Genomic DNA, 6,000 nt, shown 5'->3' with positions numbered 1-6,000 from the left:
AAACTAACTCCTGCTTGTCTTGGTTTGGAGTGAAATGGAAACAGCAAAACTTTTTGAACGGTGACTTTCCAGCTTCTGGGCCCAAAAGTTTAGCCGCACTTCATTTTAAGATTGAAAGAGTAGCCGAGGCCGCCTTATGCGCATCGTAATTTTGACTAACTTAAGCTCGATTTTGGGAAACTTGGGGGATATTTTCCAGTCCCGGGGACTCTAAACTAACTCCTGATGGCCTTGCTTTGCAGTGAAATGGACACAGGAAAACTTTTTTAACGCTCTTGTGCGAGCTTCTGGGCCAAAATATAGCCACACTTCACTTTAAGACTGAAAGAGTAGCCGAGACCGCCTTATGCGAATCGTGATTTTGACAAAGTTCGGGTTGATTTCCCGGACTTGGGGGATATTTTCCACTTCAAGGAACTCTAAAGTAACTCCTGATGGCCTTATTTTCCATTGAAACGGACAGAGGTAAAAGGAGCGCACGCTCGGTGTCGAGCTTATAGGCCGAAATATAGGCCAGCTTTATTTTAAGACTGAAAGAGTAGCCGAGACATTCTCACGCGCATCGTGATTTTGAGCATCCCTGATACGATTTGCCGAGACTTGGGGGATATTTTCCAGTCCTGGGGACTTCAAACTAACTCCTGATGGCCTTAGTTTTTCGTGAAATGGACACAGGTAAATAGAGCGCACGCTCGGTGTCGAGCTTTGAGGCCGAAATATACCCCCACTACATTTTAAGCCTGAAAGAGTAGACGAAACCGCCTCACGCGCATAATTATTTTCACTAACTTTGGCTCTAGTTGCCCAAAATTGGGGGATATTTTCCAGTACCGGGGACTCTAAACTGACTCCTGATGCCCTTGGTTTTCAGTAAAATGGACACAGGTAAGAGGGGCACACGCTCGGTGTCGAGCTTCTAGGTCGAAATATAGCCCCTCTTCATTTTAAGACTGAAGGAGTAGCCGGAAGCGCCTTACGCACATCGCGATTTTATGGAACTTTGGCTCGATTTGCCTTAATTTAGGGAATATTTTTCAGTCCTGGGGACTCTAAACTAACTCCTGATTGCCTTGGTTGCCCGAGCAATGGACACAGAAACACGTTTTGAACGCTCACTTTCGAGCTGCTGGGTCGAAATATAGCCCCACTTCACTTTAAAACTGAAAGAGTAGCCGAGACCGCCTTGCGCGCAACGTGATTTTGACCAACTTCCGCTTGATTTCCCGGAACTTGGGGGATATTTTACAGTCCCGGGGACTCGAACGTATTTCCTCTCGGCCTTGGTTTGATGTGAAATGGACACAGGAAAACTTTTTGAACGCTCACTTTCGAGCCTTTGGGCCGAAATATAGCCCATTTCATTTTAAGGCTGAAAGAGTAGACGAGACCGCCTTACGCGCATCGTGATTTTGAGCCTCTATGGCTCGATTTCCCGGAACTTGGGGGATAGTTTCCAGCTTTGGGAGCTCTAAACTAACTCCTGATTGCCTTAGTTTTCAGTGAAATCGACACAGATTAAATTAGCGCACGCTCGGTGCCGCGCTTCTAGGTCGAAGTATAGCCCCACTTCATTTTAAGACTGAAAAAATAGACGAAACGCCCTTACGCGCATCGTGATTTTGAGCAACTTTGGCTCAATTTGCCGCAACTTGTGGATATTTTTCAGTCCCAGGGACTGTAAACTAACTCCCATGGCCTTGGTTTGCATTGAAATGGACAGAGCAAAACATTTTAAACGCTCACCTTCAAGCTTCTGAGCCGAATATAGCCCCACTTCACTTTAAGTCTGAAAGAGTAGCCGAGGCCGTCTTACGCGCATCGTGATTTTGACCAACTTTGGCTTAATTTTCCGGAACTTGGGGGATATTTTCCAGTCCCGGGGACTCTAAACTAACTCCTGATGGCCTTGCTTTGCAGTGAAATGGACACAGCAAAACTTTTTGAACGCTCACTTTGGACCTTCTGGGCCGAAATATAACCCCACTTCACTTTAAGACATAAGGAGTTGCCGAGACCGCTTTACGCGCATCGTGATTTTGACCATCTTCGGCTTGATTTCCCGGCACTTGGGGGATATTTTCTAGTCCCGGGGACTATAAACTAAGTCCTGATGACCTTGTTTTGCAGTCAAATTGAAACAGCAAGTTTTTGGAAGCAGAGTTTCGAGCTTCTGGGCCGAAATATAGCCCCACTTCACTTGAGCAGTGAAAGATGAGCCGAGTCCGCCTTACGCGCATCGTGATTTTGACCAACTTCGGCTCGATTGGCCGGAACTTACGGAATATTTTCCAGTTCTGTGGACTCTAAACTAATTCCTGATGGTCTTGGTTTGCAATGAAATGGACACAGCAACACTTTTTCAACGCTCATCTTCGAGCTTCTGCGCCAAAATATAGCCCCACTTCACTTGAAGACTGAAAGAATAGCCGAGACCGCCTTACAGACATCGTGATTTTGACCAAGTTCAACTCGATTTCCCGGAACTTGGGGGATATTTTCCAGTCCGGGGGACTTTAAAATAACTCCTGATGGCCTTTTTTTGCAGTTAAATGCGCGAAGCGTAACTTTTTAAACGGTCACTTTCGAGCTTCTGGGCTGAAATATAGCCCCACTTCACTTTAAGACTGCAACAATAGCCGACCCGCTTTTCGCGAATCGTGATTTTGACCAACTTCGGATCGATATCCCGGAGCTTGGGGGATATTTTCCAGTCCTGGGGACCCTAAACTAACTCCTGATCACCTTGCTTTGAAGTGAACTTGACAAGGGAAAACTTTTTGAACGCTCACTTTCGAGCTTCTGGGGCGAGATATAGCCCCACTTCACTTTAAGACTGAAAGATTAGCCAAGACCGTCTTACGCCCATGGTTATTTTGAGAAACTTAGACTAAATTTCCCGGAATTTGGGGGATATTTTCCACTGCCTGGGTCTCTAAACTAACTCCTGATGGCCTTGGTATGCAGTGAAATTGACACAGCAAAACATTTTAAACACTCAGTTTCGAGCTTTTGGGGCGAAATATTGCCCCACTTCACTTTAAGACTGAAAGAGTAGCGGAGACCGCGTACGCGCGTCGTGATTTTGACCAACTTCGGCTAAATTTCCCGGAACTTGGGGGATATTTTCCACTGCCTGGGTCTCTAAACTAACTCCTGATGGCCTTGGTATGCAGTGAAATTGACACAGCAAAACATTTTAAACACTCAGTTTCGAGCTTTTGGGGCGAAATATTGCCCCACTTCACTTTAAGACTGAAAGAGTAGCGGAGACCGCGTACGCGCGTCGTGATTTTGACCAACTTCGGCTAAATTTCCCGGAACTTGGGGGATATTTTCCATACCCGGGGACTCTAAACTGACCCCCGACGTCCTTGGTGTGCAGTAGACTTGACACAGCAAGGCTTTTTGAACGCTCATTTTCGAGCTTCTGGGACGAGATATAGCCCCACTTTACTTTAACACTAAACGAGTAGCCGAGCCCCCCTTACGCGCATCGTGATTTTGACCAACTTCGGCTCGATTTCCCGCCACTTGGCGCAGATTTTTATAGTCCCGGGGACTCTAAACTAACTCCTGATGGCCTTGGTTTGCATTGAAATGGACATAGGAAATCATTTTGAACGCTCACCTTCGAGCTTCTGGGCCCAAATATAGCCCCACTTCACTTTCAGACTTTAAGAGTAGCCGAGACCGCCTTAGGCGCATCGTGAGTTTGACCAGCTTAGGCTCGATTTCCCGGAACTTCGGGGATATGTTCACATCCGGCGGACTCTAAACTAACACCTGATTACCTTGCTTTGCAGTGAATTGGACACAGCATAACTTTTTCAACGCTCACTTTCGACCTTCTTTGCCGAAATATAGCCACACTTCACTTTAAGACTGAAAGAGTAGCCGAGACCGCCTTACGCGCATCGTGATTTTGACCACTTTCGGATCGATTTCTAGGAACTTGGGGGGTATTTTCCACTCCCGAAGACTCTAAAATAACCCCTGATCGCCTTGGTTTGTATTGAAATGGACAGAGGAAAACATTTTGAACGCTCACCTTCGAGCTTCTGGACCGAAATATAGCCCCACTCTACTTTAAGATTGAAAGAGTAGCTGAGTCCGTCTTACGCGCATCGTGAGTTTGACAAACTTTGGCTCGATTTCCCGGAACTTAGAAGATATATTCAAGTCTCGGGGACTCTAATCTATCTCCTGATTGCCTTGGTTTGCAGTGAAATGGACACAGCAATTTTTTTTGAACGCTCACTTTGGACCTTCTGGGCCGAAGTAGAGCCTCACTTCACTTTAAGACTGAACGAATAGCCGAGACGGCCTTACGCGTATCTTCATTTTGACAACCTTTGTCCCCATTTTTCCAAACTTACAGGATATTTTCCAGTCCCTGGGACTCTAAGCTAACTTCTGCTCGCCTTTGTTTGCAGTGAAATTGACACAGGAAGACCTTTTGAACGGTCACTTTCGAGCTTCTGGGCAGAAATATAGCCCCACTTCACTTTAAGACTGAAAGATTAGCCGAGACCGCCTTACGCACATGGTGATTTTGACCAACTTCGGCTAAATTTCCCGGAATTTTGGGGGATATTTTCCACTCCCTGGGTCTCTAAACTAATTACTGATGGCCTTGGTTTGCAGTGAAATGCACACAGCAAACCTTTTTGAACGCTTATCTTCGAGCTTCTGGCCTAAAATATAGCCCAACTTCACTTTAAGACTGAAAGAATAGCTGAGACCGCCTTGCGCGCATCGTGATTTTGACCAACTTCGGCTCGATTTCCCGGAATTTGGGGGATATTTTCCAGTCCCGTAGTCTCTAAACTAACTCCTGATTGTCTTGGTTTGCATTGAAATAGACACAGCGAAACTTTTTGAACGCTCACTTTCGAGCTTCTGGCCCGAAATATAGCCCACTTTACTTTAAGACTGAAAGAGTAGCCGAAACCGTCTTGCGCGAATCGTGATTTTGACCAACTTCGGGTCGATTTCCCGGAGCTTGGCGGATATATTCGAGCCCCGCGAGCTCTAAATTAACTCCTTCTGGCCTTGGTTTTCGGAGAAATGGACAGAGCAGAACTTTTTTAACACTCACCTTCTAGCTTGTGGGCTTAAATAGAAGCCCACTTCACTTTAACCCTGAAATAGTAGCCGAGACCGCCTTACGCGCATCGTGATTTTGACCAAGTTCAGCTCGATTTCCCGGAAGTTGGGGTATATTTTCAAGTCCGTGGGACCCTAAACTAACTCCTCATTGCCTTGGTTTGCAGTGAAATGAACAGAGCATAAGTTTTTTAACGATCACTTTGCAGCTTCTGGGCCGAAATATAGCCCCACTTCACTTTAAGACTGAAACAGTAGCGGAGACTGCCTTACAGGCATCCTGATTTTGACCAACTTCAGCTCGATTTCCCGGAACTTGGCGGATACTTTCCAGTCCCGGGGGACTTTAAACTAACTCCCGAAGGCCTTTGTTTGCAGTTAAATGCACAAAGCGTAACTTTTTAAATGGTCACTTTCGAGCTTCTGGGCCGAAATATAGCCCCACTTCTTTTTAACAGTAAGGGTAGCGGAGTCTGTCTTACGCAAATCGTGATTTTGACTAACTTCGGCTCGATTTCCCGGAGCCTGGGGGATATATTCCAGTCCCGGGAACACTAAACTAACTCCTGATGGCCTTGGTTTCCAGTGAAATGGAAACAGCAAATTTTTTTGAACCCTTACTTTGGAGCTTCTGGGCCGAAATAGAGCCCCACTTTAATTTAACACTAAAAGAGTAGCCGAGACGGCCTTACGCGCTTATTTATTTTGCCAAACTTTGTCTCGATTTTTCGGTACTTACGGGATATTTTCCAGTCCCGGGGACTCTAAGCTAACTCTTGATGGCTTTGCTTCGAAGTGAAATTGATACAGGAAAACTTTTTGAACGCTCACTTTCGAGCTTCTGGGGCGAAATATAGCCCCACTTCACTTTAAGACTGAAAGATTAGCCAAGAC

The sequence above is a fragment of the Orbicella faveolata genome, unplaced genomic scaffold, assembly GCF_042242905.1.
Source record: "Orbicella faveolata isolate gen_17 unplaced genomic scaffold, um_ofav_v1 contig_12, whole genome shotgun sequence".
Lineage (NCBI taxonomy): Eukaryota > Metazoa > Cnidaria > Anthozoa > Scleractinia > Merulinidae > Orbicella > Orbicella faveolata.
The sequence above is the reverse complement of the archived record's forward strand: the minus strand, read 5'-3'. Positions refer to the sequence as shown.